The sequence below is a fragment of the Taeniopygia guttata genome, chromosome 1 (genome assembly GCF_048771995.1).
Source record: "Taeniopygia guttata chromosome 1, bTaeGut7.mat, whole genome shotgun sequence".
In the NCBI taxonomy this organism is placed as follows: Eukaryota; Metazoa; Chordata; class Aves; order Passeriformes; family Estrildidae; genus Taeniopygia; species Taeniopygia guttata.
Window position 1 is genome coordinate 38455046 of NC_133024.1, and position 13699 is coordinate 38468744.

Below are 13699 nucleotides of genomic sequence, written 5' to 3' on the forward strand. Positions count from 1 at the left end.
GTATAAGTTTCCTCAGTGAAATAAAGGTGTAACTGGGAAGGACCTTGAAGAGTGTTTTAGAGTCTCTCTGGTCTTTGTGAGGGATCTTGATCTGCTTCCTCTTCCTAGTGTGCAGCTCCATAATGAAGGGATGGCAAAAAATCATCTTAGAAGGCAGTGGGGAAAGTACATGAGGACTCAAATCATGCTCATACGAGATGAGAATGTACATGGAATGACAATATGCTGCTTCTTCTCTCTTGGCCATTATTTCCCTTGGCAGCAATGTGTTTTTTGCCTACTTGCTCCAGCAGTGTTTAGTCCTTGGGACTTAACCAAATGTATGTTTCTCAGGACACACACAAAAATATTCAGCCTATATTGGATCACTCGATACCCATGTATTTCTTAGCCACACAGCTACAAAGAAAATGGGATACACTGAAGAGGTCACAACACTCAGAAGACACTTCCATTCTCTGACCCCACTCGGCTGCAATTCACCATAAGAACCAACCACATAACTCTGTATTACCTAAGAGGCAGCAGCATTTTTGCCTTGCAACACAAGACCCCACAGCAGGAGTCTGATGCTCCCTGTTGCGCAGCGATTCGTTCAATACCGAGATGCGGAGCCAGGATCTGGGCTACCATCCTAGTAAAGCTCTGCTTCACGGCCATTGTCCCCCAGGGCATTTGGGCAAATACAGGCTGACCAACATTGAAACAAGGACTGCTAGCCTACCCATGCCCTGAAGACCATGGAGCACTGATGTTTAGTGCTTTGGAAACTCCAGGAAAGCTCATTCCTGTGCCTTAGCTTTTGCATCCCTCCCCTCCCCAGTAGCACACAGACTCAGTACAGACTAATCCCACTTATCTTTTTACCATCTGGCATGGAAGAAGCACAGTGATTGTTATGGGTATTTCTATTTTAAAATAACTCAGTGGCTTCTAGATGGGGCCACATGAGTGCGTAGCTAGTTAGATAAACTATTCAAAGACTGTTACTGAAATAAAAACCTTGACTTTCTTCTGGAGCCACCTGCAGCCCCCAAGGCAGTGTTACAAACCCACCCTTCAAATTTATTGGGCTCTTACACAATTATATCCTGCACACTTTCTTTCAGTTCCAGAAGGAATCTAGGATTGCTCGGCACTGCCACATTTTTCAGCCCTTATGTTAGCTGCAAGATAGAAAATACCTCCTCTCAACAGACCTGCTTGCCAAGTTGTTGCGCAAACTTTTTTGTCTTTCCTAAAATATTTTGAAAAGAAAAATATGTTACAATAAATTGGCTTTGACTTCTATATTCAAATGACAACTCTAGCTTGAACCCAGCCACATGTTCCATCCATTAATAGAATTCATCTGTTGTGTTTTTGCACAGATAGTGCAGGCTCCCCCGAATGTGCTTTCAGTCCTACGTAAAGAAACCAACAAAGCCTAAGTTTTTCTTTCCTTCATTCCCTACCAGCCCATATAAGCAGTGGGGAGGATTTTGTTTTAAGATAAAGTGTGTAGTGTTCATTCACATTCTTCTATCAAAGAAAGCTCTTCTGTAATAGCCATTGGCACAAAACACCAGCTGCTTGGCAAACAGACCCTGAGAAAACAGTGTAAATCATCAACTTGGAGCCAGGTTGGGGGTTTTTTGCATTTTGTCCTTTCTCTGCTGTTCATGAAATGTCAGTGTGAGCCTATGAATCTACGATGTGTTACTTCTCCTGCCTGCTGATCTTCCCCTTGCAATGGGAGAAGAAAGAACAGCTTCCTAATAAATCAGGAGATGAGCTGCAGAGCAGTTTGACCCTTCATGAACCAGTGCTATCGAGCCTTGCTCTCACCCTGTGCTTCCATCACTGCAAATCAGACAGCAGAAGGGCTACACTGCTGTCAGGGACATGGGGTTCTGCCCCTACGCGGGACAAAGTGTGCCTTCTGACATCCCTGAGAGGAAGGGCAGGTTTGGGTGCAGTTACCCTGCTTTGTTAAACTGTTTCATCCTGCTCTAAGCCCACCTTTACTGCAGCAGCTTTACTACAACTCCACATATCTAGAGCTGCTGGTTTTTAACGCTATTTCTGTGTTCCCATGCTGCAGTTCATGTGGTTTAACTTTAGAAAGCCCTGACCAAAGAAAATCTGGAGTGGGACATGCCTGTCTCCTTGCCCAGGGGCACCTCTGCCCAGCAGGCTGCAGAGGCAGCCCAGCATCCCTCCAGCTGGGGAGCCCTGAGTGCTTGCCTGCACGGTGTCACCATGTTATCTCCCTGCACGAGGAAGGTAACCTGTCCCCTTTGCCCGCAAGGAGGGAACATGATGGGGAACATCCCTGCAGCCAGCCAGGTGTCAGGGACAGGCTGGAAGCATCACACGTCCAACAGGTACAAATATCCACCTGGGTTTACCCCCAGTTTTTGCCCCACTCATTTATGTTCCATGTTCCTCCAGCCCTGCAAATGACCTACAGCCCCTTTAGGGCCATCCCCAGTACCAGCTGGGGCTGGGTTAGTGTTCACCAACCACCACAAGACTCCATCTGCACTGCCACAGCTGCAGCTTCAGCATGGTGATGCTCGACATACAAAGCAGATGTGTTGCACCACATTATCTGATGTTCCAGTGACATATAAAACCTATGAAGTGCAGAAAGGCAGACAGTGAGAGCTCTTCAGAGCTGGTAGCGCAACTGTGGTTTTGTTCATAAGCATCACAAAGAACATTACGTTCAAATGTTTAAATTAGCAGTAAAACAAAGCATTTAAGACCGAGTTTGCCTTTCACTACCGCTGCTGCAGCTGATTTGTGTTCATACAAATGAAGGGATGTTTTGGCTTCTAACACATATATGAACTTTTTAAAATAGACTTTTCCTTTTTTCCCCTCGCCTCCCCTCGCCTCCCCTCGCCTCTTCTCTCCTCTCCTCTCCCTACAAAACTTGTCAGGAGCTCTGAAAGCCTTTTGCAAGCTTATGTCTCTGCATTCTTAGTTCAGAAGTGGTTTAAGGAGAGTTGGCTGGAAAAGGATGTGCAAACATTTCCCCTCTTTCTCCTGGAAATGCTTTGAATTGATAAATAATTTTGATGGTACGGAAGAGAAACAATGGTCAATTTTGTATGAAACCACAATGCCCGCAGAGGCTGTTTGCTTCCCAGCCAGGAGCTCTGACATCTGTGCCACAAGATGAGCTTCTGCTTCTTGAAGATTTTTCCCTTCAAAAAAGGAGATGGGAAAATCTTTCCACCTTTCTCTTCCTCTGTGGGACAACTCATTCTGTGCCCTGCATCAGATCGGGAGTGACAGCTCTGACTTTTGCTCTTCTTTTGCATCAGTTCTGGCTTAAAGAAACAAGGAATTAGAAGAAGAAAGAAAAAGTCTTCGGATCAATTTATGGAAGTCTACTCAGTGACAGATGCCTGCTTACAAAAAGATGCTTCCAGGAGAAAGGATGTGCAAAGTCATGTTCATCTGATGACTGAAGCTATGCATGATGTCCTCACTCATAAGCAGTTTGTGTTAATTGGCATCATGGGCTTGTGCAGCTCTTCGCTGCAGGCTTAGATGGTGAAGGAAAAGGCTCCTCTGTGGATTTCTTCAAGGGACCAGTGGCTGTCCCCACAGTGTGAGCTTCTCAGGGGCTTTCTGGTTTGACTGCGAGCCACCCTGGACAACTGAGCACTTGGAAAAGGAGAAGGAGGAAGAGGAGAAAGATGAGGAAGAGAAGGGGAATGGTTCAACCATGTCCTGCACTGTTTCAGAGTAGTGCAAGGCTGTGAGCCTTGCTGTGAGTAAAGCCCTGCGAGCCCCTGATGCGAGCCTCCACAGCCCCAGCTGGCGTGCTCCTTTCCACTGGCACAAACTGAGGCTGTCCTGCAGCTGCTGGGCCAAGCACTTGGGCTTATTGAGAAGAGCTGGTCTGAGTCATGCATCTTTAGGAAGCTGAGAACAGGGTGCTTTGCTGAACAGCCAGTCTTGGTACCTAGCAGCTCTCTTCTGAGCCACCTCTTTTTGCTGCATTTAAGGGAAGCAGATACACCCCCTTCTGCTAAATACTGGGCTTTTCACGGTTGTCTGAACTCCAAGCACTGCCTGCTTGTGTCCTTGCCTCAGACAAGAAAACGAAACTCCAGCAGGACCACAGAAGAATGTCTGTCACATAAGAACTCTTTTATGTCTAGTTAAAAGCTAGTTTTCATATTTTTAGGAATAACTCCCACTCTTGACTGGAGTGCAGAGGGCTGCTTTCTATGACACTGTGAGAGCACCAAGAAGGTCCTGAGGTTAAACTCATCTGCAACAGCTGAGGATATGATCTGTGTATAAGGAAACAAGGCAGACTGGGGAGAGACACAGCCAAGCAGATTCTCCCTCACCTTCCTGCTAGTCCAGCTTGATGGAAGTGAAAAACAGTATCTTCCTGAGCAACTCAAACTCATTCAGCCTTTTGTCATATTTGGGATATACAGCACAGAAGTGAGTCTCCTCAATTTAGGTCTCTAACAAAAAACTTAGAGCAGATTCTCTCTAAACTGTCTGCTGCAGCTCTGCTTTCACTATACAGGGAGATGGGGCTGTATAATTAGGCTTCAGATGTTTAATTTAGACAACTGAGTTAGGAACACAGATTAGATGATAGGAACATTCCCTTACACTTCTCACCTTGGATGCTTCTAGTCACACTGGAGTAAGATGCCTGGAAGAGTGAGTGTGAACACCCTATGATTCGTCAAGAAAAAGTGAATGACTTTCTAAGGGTGTTGTATAGAGTGACCTAAAAGCCTCCCAAATTAACCAGGTGGAAGATACTATCATAGGCTGAATTTCCCCTAATATCTGTCAGAGAATGTTTTTATGCATTCTAGGAAGATTGCCTTTATATGTACAACAGCATTTGAAAAACCTGAATATTGCAAGATCCCAAGAGCTGTGTCTAATATCCAGAGATACAGCTATTAGACACAGGTTTTGCTGTGTCTAATATCCAGAGATACAGCTGGGTGAAGGCTGCAAAATAGTTCCTTTCAGTAATTTTGTGGAGTGTTTATAAGAAGCTGGCTCAGCCACACAGGACTATCTCCTGTGTTTTTCTGCTGAGAACATCTGAGCTCTCAGGACAAAAATTTCAGGGCCAACCATGTTTCCAAGGCACATACACAAGGAAACATGGACCCTAGCATTGCAATTTCAGCAGGTACTCAGCATGCAGAGAGATAAGTATTGCAGCAAACCCAACTGCTGCAGATCTCACTGGAAAATATAGGGAGTTCAGGCTTTTTAAAAATACTTTTTTTTTTGCACACTGAAATTTAAGTGCACCCCAGAACTATTTTCAGAAATAGGTAACACTGTGCACAATCTCAAACATAAAAAATGAGTAAGTAAATCCCTGAAAGGAGCCAATCCGCACTTTGACAGATAGTTAATTATTTGTGCAATTCTTAATAGAAAGCTGTTACAGCACTTTGCCTGTTCAACACCAACAGGGAAGCTGCTTATAGCCAAAATCCTTGTGAACCTATTTTCAGATTTATTTGTGGCCCTGCCATAATCCTCTGCCAGACAGCTGCACAGCCCCATAGCCACTAGCAGGCACTCTTAGAGCAACGTTCCCAACCCCAACTCCTTAAACTTGGGCAAAGTGGGAGCTGCATCTTGCAGGGTGTAAGGCTCAGATAGATTCAGCCTTGCACAATCGCATAGCAGCAGACCCAGGAACAGCGCTTCATTACCAGCCTTGTCTGACAATCAAGTCTTTAATGAGAACAAAGGTTGACAGTGATTAATCATTAAGACATTTCTTGTTCCTTGCTGCACGTGTTGAAGGCAGCCTCCTGCCGAGGCAGTCTGGCAGATTTCCTGTCTGCTCTATACCAGGGCCCATGTCCCAACACACAGGGATGTCTTTTCCCAAAGCCAAGCACACAGATGAATGTCTTGTCTCCATTTCTGAGCATAGCAAATTCGGAAAGGATGTGCATTCTGCAAAAATAATAAACCTTCAGCTGTAAATTTGATTGCTGTATATTCAGGCAAAATAACCTAAAGGAGATTTGTTCATGTCAGAATTTTTCCCAGAGACATCAAGGATGGATTATTAGTGTTTTACCATGCGCACAATGATGAACTTTTAATGTCATCTTCTGGCATACTGTATATATGAAGGTGTCCATTTTAGAAATATTTTGTTTATTTGTAATGAAAACAACATGCACATGCTGAAAGTTAACAGAGGAGGTTATTGTGAAATGTCTGCATCAGAAGAGGAATGTTGGCTCTATCAAAGTCAATGGCAAAACTCCAGCTGACTTCAACGGAGCTAGAATTTCCTCCCCGATCTCTATCCAGCCCCAGGGGCACAGTGGCACTCTTGGCTTCCAGTGACTTCATCTTACATTTTTTGGACAAAATACCTGGTTCAGAGAGACCAGTAGAGAGCCTCCACTGATGTACTAGAGCAGAGACTATCCTGTGCTCTGCATGGAGATTTTTTTTTAATGCCTCATGAGCTCTTATTCTGAAATAAGTTTGCCAATAAGCACGAATGATGAAGACTCCTATCTGGTTTTGGACAAAACCAAACACATAATGATTTGTTCTCCTTCAGCATTACAATTTGCAATGGCTGCAATGTGCAATTTCTACACTACACTAATCTACACTACAACAAGCCAAGCCCTTTAGTTTATCATCACACAATTGCAGGAAACCAAATGAGGGAGGTTGAAGAAACTGCCCCTCCTCCAGCTGGAACAAGGGCTGGTGTGAGAGGACCTGTTTTGCCTAGTACTACAGACAAGGTACGTGCATACTTGCAGGCTCTGTGCTTCCACTAAGGAATGGTAATTTCCAGCTGAGGCAGTGAAAACTTCCTAAACTTGTTGAATGAAACACTTGTGATTATCTGTCTGTATCTTTACCATGAGTATATATTATCTGTGTACATGTATACCTTATCAATCCAATAAGTGTTCTTGTCTCGTGCCATATGTTTTTTTTTTTTCACAAAAATTATCTAGCCTGAGGTCGATACATAAAATTTCAGCCCACTTAGGAAAGCCATACTCAATTGAAACAAGAGAGTTGCAAGGGGAAGCTCCGGGTAAATTCAGTGATAGCTGACTCTCTCATACATACATGTTTATGTTTCAATGTTCAATTTACAAAGCACCACTAAGAAAGACACTAGTAGCAGGCTTATGTATAGTGTATCTTTTTGGCATCTTGCCTTATCCTCATGTTTCCCCGTGGCAGAGACTCTGACAGTCACAGTAAACCAAAGGGTATGTGGGCACCGTACAGGGAGGCATGCTCCAGAGGCTGCTGTGGAGACCCAGGCTGCTGGGATTCCATGGAGCCAAGTGAATGAGGTGTATCATATATGATTCACCTCCCTATTAATTATCTGTAGTTTAAGCAAATTTGTGTCACTTCTAATTAACAAGCACAAAAAAAAAAAAAAAAGAAGAAAAAAATAAAAAAGAAAAAAAAGATGATATAATATGGAATTTTTCCTCAAGAAATAAAAAAAGGAAAGCAAATAACATAAATACTATTTTTTTTCTGCAGGAGAAGGGAGCAGACAACCTGAACAAAATATTTAATGAAGAAGGAAAAAATAATTAAACACGCAGAACAATAACAACAACAGAAAAACTGCATCACTGGGGCCAAAGACTTCAATTCAAATGAGCACAACATGGGTGACATGACTGTCAGACACATACTAAGATCAAAGCTCTCCTGCTGAGAATAAGCAGCAAGAACATGAGCATCCTTAAACTGGAGCCTCCTGGGATCAGCCTTCTAACACCAACAGCTCCGAATTCTGATGCAGACAATGGGCAACACTGAAAAGCAATGTGTGAAAAATGGCCCTGACCTGCATCTCCCTGCACTGATTGAAGCTGCAGAAGGGACATGCCTCAGGTGGAACTGGATCTCTTTGTTCCCAGTTACCCATCCCAGGACAACGACTGCTGCTAACCAAAATCAGCACCTGGGGCTGGTAGCCAAGTGTCACTGGGCACAGAAGCAAGGAGTGGGACGAGACCAAATGGTTTCCAACTGGGACAGCCCATGGCACTGGTGCGAATGCACAATACATGGTTCAACAGAGCAGCTTTGACTCCCCATCCTATGCAATTTTAAATGAATCCTTATCATATGACCCCAACTATGGTCCTCCCTCTCCTTCGTTTATAACAACAACTGTTTTTGTTACAAAACAACTTGATTTGATGGGGGTTAATTTGCAGGAATTTACATAAACCTAAGCTCCTCCCATTCCCTCACAGTCTTGACGAGTGTGATAAAATGGTGCCAGTGGCTGCAGCACCCTGACGATTTGACAAATCTACCTATCCCTCATCTCTCTGTGCCAACAGCAGTTCCATTAAAATGTGAAAACACTAGGTTTCCTAAAAAACACTCCTGGGATTTGACTGATTTTTCATTAGGATCTCAAGATCTAGGAAGCAGTGTGGTTTTCATAGGTAACCCAGCAGTTCCAAATACTTCTCTGGGTATTTGGCAAAGAGTCATGCAAAGAGTAAAGTCAGGACCCTCAGTTTTAGGAAAGCAAAATTCCAGCTGTTTAAAGGGTTAGTCAATAGGACCCCATGATAAACTGCCCTCAGGGACACGGGATCACAACAGAGCTGGCAGATCTTTAAGAAGGCTTTCCATAGAGTACAAGAGCTCTCAATCACCAGATGCAAGAAGTCAGGAAAGGGATGTGAGAGACCAACATGGATGAGTCAGGAACTGCTGGTCAAATTAAAGGACACAGGTAGTGGAAGCAAGAACAAGGATCCCAGGAAAAGTACAGGAACCGTTCTCAGATGTGTAGGGATGGGGTCAGGAAGGCCAATATGGCTGGAGCTGAACTTGGCAAGGGCTTGTACAGTTATGTCAGCCAGGAAAGGAAAGATAAGAAAATCTTTACCCCCTCAATGAACATGATGGGCAAACTGGTAAGAATGGATTATGAGATACTCAAAAACCTTTTGCCTCAGTCTTCACTGGCAATCTCTATTTCCACTTCTAGTTTTAAACTAAAAGAGTGCATATTCAGTCTACATATAATGAAGAAATTTTTTAATGAGATTGGTGAATCACTGGAACAGACTCCCCAGGGAACCTGTGAATGCCCCAGCCCTAGAAATGTTAACCATCAAGTTGGACAAGACTCTGAGCAACAAGATCTGTGGAAGGCTTCCCTGCCTGTTGCAGGAGAGTTGGACTAAATGATCTTTAAAGGTACCTTCCAACTCAAACAATTTTATGGTACTATGATTTTTTTTCTTGGAGGGGTAACAGAGCCAGACAGAGGTCCTCCACTTCTGCTTTCAGCCCTGCATAGTTTAGCTCTTTGCCTGGCCCAGGATCCCCATCAGGGGAATTGATCTGCTGCCTCTGCCCCTGTGGTAGCATTTCCAGGCATGGAGGTTACCTGCTGCAGGAACAAAAGGTTGTTTCAAAGGTGACATGGGGCCACTAATGCTGTATAATGGCACAGGCCCTTCAAGGAGCACCTGGCATCTCACTGAGCTCCCAGAGAAGTGCAACAGTGCTTGGATGTAGTGAGTTGTTTCTTCTGTTATCTCCAACCTTTAAAAAGCTGAAATGGAGCCAGCTAGAGAGGTCAAAATAGCTTGTTCCACCAGGGACCAGTTCTGCCTTGGACAGCATGCCTTGGTGGAATTATCTGAGGAAAGTCTTCCTTAAATCAGATGAAGTAAAAAGTGAATTATACTTCTAGCATTTATTTAAGCTATTTACTGCCCAGATCTTGCAGCGTGGGAAAGAATAACAGACTATCCAGAGCCTGCCGTATGCCAGCTATCAGATAACGTGCGACTCCAGAGAATGGGAAGGTTGGTGCCAACAAAAACTTTCTTGGATGACTTCTGCTCATTTTGTATTATTCTTGTGCAAGAGCAGTAAAAACCTGTTTTGCATCCCTGTTTTTAAATAGACTTACTCTCTTTTGAAAAAGAACAGGTGGACAGGGTATCACTGTCCTGTTTTCTTTCTCTGAGCAAGAGAAAGCAAAAATGCATTTGCCTTTGCCAAATCACTCTCATATTTTGCTGTGATATTTCCCACATTTGGGATATGGCAAAAGTAAATTCCCCAGAGATCAAGGAGTAGGGGACTCTGGATAGCCTTTTATACTCACACTGTCTGCCCTGACAGACAAGCCCTGGGTTTTGCTGAGGGGGGACACAGTGCTGTCTTCTAGCAATGCTTTGAAGAGACATTGGGGAGATGTAAGTTCTGCCCTCATCTTCACATGGTTGGTCTCAGCTACACAGTTAAACAAACACATAAACTAAGAAAAGACCCTGTTTATTGGTATCAGACCTTTTAGGGCCCAGAGTGTATCCTTCTCACTGTCTGGTGGCAGACCTGAGGTGATAAAGAGTACAGTAAGGAGCTTTCACTGGCCTCTGCAATGCCCATTGAGCTGTGCTGGACCAGACAGCTCAAACAAAACAGTGAAATAGAAACACCCAACTGACCACTTAACTGTGCTTACAAGGAGAGAAAGCAAAAGGAGAAACCAGCTGAACTAAATGAACTACATGAGTTGTACCACATTCTGCAAATAGTTGGTTAGATACCACTGAGGTTAAAGAAAAAAAAAAAAAGGGAATTGGCTTGGTTTGATTTGAATTCCATGTAGAGGTCATCCCTTTGCAGTCCTGGCAGTTGGACAACAATAGAAGCAAGGGAGAAGCACTCATTTATTGCAAGCTTGGATTATTTTGGATTTTAGATATTCTAAACCTGAATATTTGCTCTACAGCAAAACTGTCTTAATCTGTGACATCCTTTTCCTATCTTAAAAAGCAAAAGTTGGATTCATTCTTGGGACACAGACAGCACATATCTCCTTTAAATTAAAATAAGTTTTAAATGGAACTTACTTGGCTCACTGGTTTGTACTATCTGGCACAGAGAAACATTTTATCCAATGACTGCTTTGCAGGCTATTCCTGCAAGCCACCTTCTCTGTGGGTCACACAAAAGTTTCTGGTAAGTTTTTTGAACTCACATGCAGGAGAAGCCTACCAGGACACTATGTGGATTCAAACAATAGGAGACTCTGACACAGAAGACTTCACATACCTTTGTGAATTAGGCGAAGGGCAAAAATCTTTTCTAGGGTCAAGCCATGGATTCAGAATATTCAAAATATCATGACAGAAGTCTGATACTGGATAGCAAGGAGTTGTGATATGACATTTGTGGGGTTTGAGACCAAAACTCTTGATAAATTGTACTGAGGTTACAGTACAGGTAACCTAGAGGTCTTGATAAAACATCTCTAAAATACTATGTCCCTCTTTTTATTGCAAATTTAGCAGTGATAGAAAATAATGAGAATTTTAACCAGTGACATAAAGTGTCTCAAACGAGTGTTGAAATATGTATGATTATGTAAATTAGATTGCTTGAGCTAGAAAGGCTAGGGTTACACAGTAGTTGGTTGGTAGGTTAAAGAACTCTTTCCACACATCTTGTTCTCCAGACAAAAGAGGTGTCAAATTCAGGGAATAACCACTTACTAGCAAGGTCTTGCTCTGTAAAAATGCTTCCTTGATTTTTAATAATGTTAGTTATGCCTCGTGATTTCCGCCCTGCTTCTCTGTAATATTTTTATGTGACTAATCAGAGTTGAATCTTAGAAAAATAAAGTGTTAATTAAGCTTTATCTAATCTCAATCTAATCTGACAGCAGCAACCCCCATCTGCTGCTCTGCTGTGTGCTCCTATTTGGACCACCTACTGTATATGGATAATTAGGTGTCGCAACTACTATGGCATCTGAATTCAGGAGTGCTGAGTGATTCCGACAGCCATCTTTACAGTGGGCCCACCAGACATGTCTTGCTTTCCCAGACATGCAGTGGACAGGATTTACTGTATTATCCCATCTAGGACCCAGAAAAAGGCTTGTTTCATGCCATCAGAAAGTTTGGTACCAAATCCAATCACCAGGGCTCTTCCAGGGCAAATCGTTGTCTCCAGAAGGTTACTGGCCAAGCCTGGCCTCTGAAATGAATGGGATGAATCTGGAGGCGCCTCTCTTCTCCTGCTGCCTGGAGGAGTGAGGGGGGGCTAAGTTTGGGCATACACTGAATTGAGACAATTCTCAAATCTGATGGTAAGAAATCTGACTAAGAAAGTACATGGGCACCAAGTCTGTAGTAACAGAGTCAGGAGCCAAATGCAAACGCATTGGAAAGATCCCACTGGGCTTTGGACCAGGCTCTGTCATACAGACAAGTTAATAAGTATGGGACATGGAGAGCAATGTGTAGAGAAGTACAAATCCAAACACCCTCATGGTTAGACATATTTACTTCTGGCCTGCACCTCTCAAATCCTCTGGGGAAATTACTCCAACCAGTGCTCACCTTGTACATGCAGTCATTTTGCAAGGATATAGGATGATTTAATGTATTCTCCTCCCTTGCTCAAATCAGTTATCTAACCTTTGTCCACACACACTGCATGACCTGATTTTCCTCTCTGAGATAAGTCTTCCTAAGCTGCTAAAAGCTTGTCTGAAAAGCCAGCTCAGAGGTCAAGTGAGCAGGATTTCATCATTTCACTGGATATCTTTAAGGAGAAAATGAAAACTTTGTGTTACACTGCTAGTCTGACAGCATTAGACATAATCTGGGTCCAAAGAAATCTTGCAATGCTCGCTCCACTGGTGGAAAGCAGAACTTCTTGAAATACCAGTGGTTCCCTAGCCAGGGCAGCTATCAGTTTAAATAAATAATAACAAACAAAATAAAAAAAAAGAAACATTAAATTAATCATAAGGGTCAGGCAGACACCTTACAATTTAGTGTAAGTAAAGGTCCCCAGATAGCCACCAAAAGGACTTTGCCTTTTCGTTGCTCCATGAACTTGGACAGAAATTCTTTGCTGAAATTAGGAGCAAAACTCCCAGCAGTTTGAGTGGGGCCATGGGCTCCCCAAGAGTTTGCACAGCTCTGCATGCAGAAGGATATCTGGCTTCTGCAAGGAGCAGACGTTTAAAGGCATGGCATACTGAAAATCTGTGGCATAAATGGCACAATGAAGACACAGATAAGCAGACAGCAGCTGATCTATTCCTTCCTAACAAAGAAGGACAGCCCTCTTTACAGCTGAGGGACCTATCAGCATCTTTGATATCATTGTTCTTGGGGGAACTGCTGAATAAAGGGTCTCTGTCTTTTTGAGCATAATTACAACTGATTTTTTTTTCCCTGATAAAGAATGTAGTCATTGAGCCATAATGGCATTATTTGATGACTTAAATTCATCCTCTAATCCCTCCAAAATGGTATAAATTATTGAACAAGTCACTCAACCCTATAAAAGCACTTTTAAAAACATTTTGTTCAGCATGATAATGATCAGACAGAATGTAGCAAGAGTTACAGTAAATTAGACTCATGCTCCAAGCTGGCTGCCACTCAATATACTCATAGCTAAATTCTCACCTACTGAGTAAGACACTCTGTCATGGATAAATTAAGACATAGTCAGTTCTAAAGTGTGTTGGCAAGGACCCTTAGTTCCTTCCCATTTTTTACAGAGAACATCCATGTGATTTCTGGAGGTACTATCAGAAAGCTACACAATGTTATGCCTTGGAGAGATGCTGTGGTACCTCTGAGCAAGCTCAGAAACAAGGAAAATTAGTTTGGGT

General features: G+C 43.1%; 1 protein-coding gene across 1 annotated transcript in view; it reads right to left on the bottom strand.

The window, feature by feature from the left end:
* The window catches only part of MAML2 (mastermind like transcriptional coactivator 2), a 210713-nt gene that overhangs the window by 13787 nt on the left and 183227 nt on the right, over positions 1-13699 (bottom strand). The gene's annotated exons all lie outside the window — the stretch shown is intronic.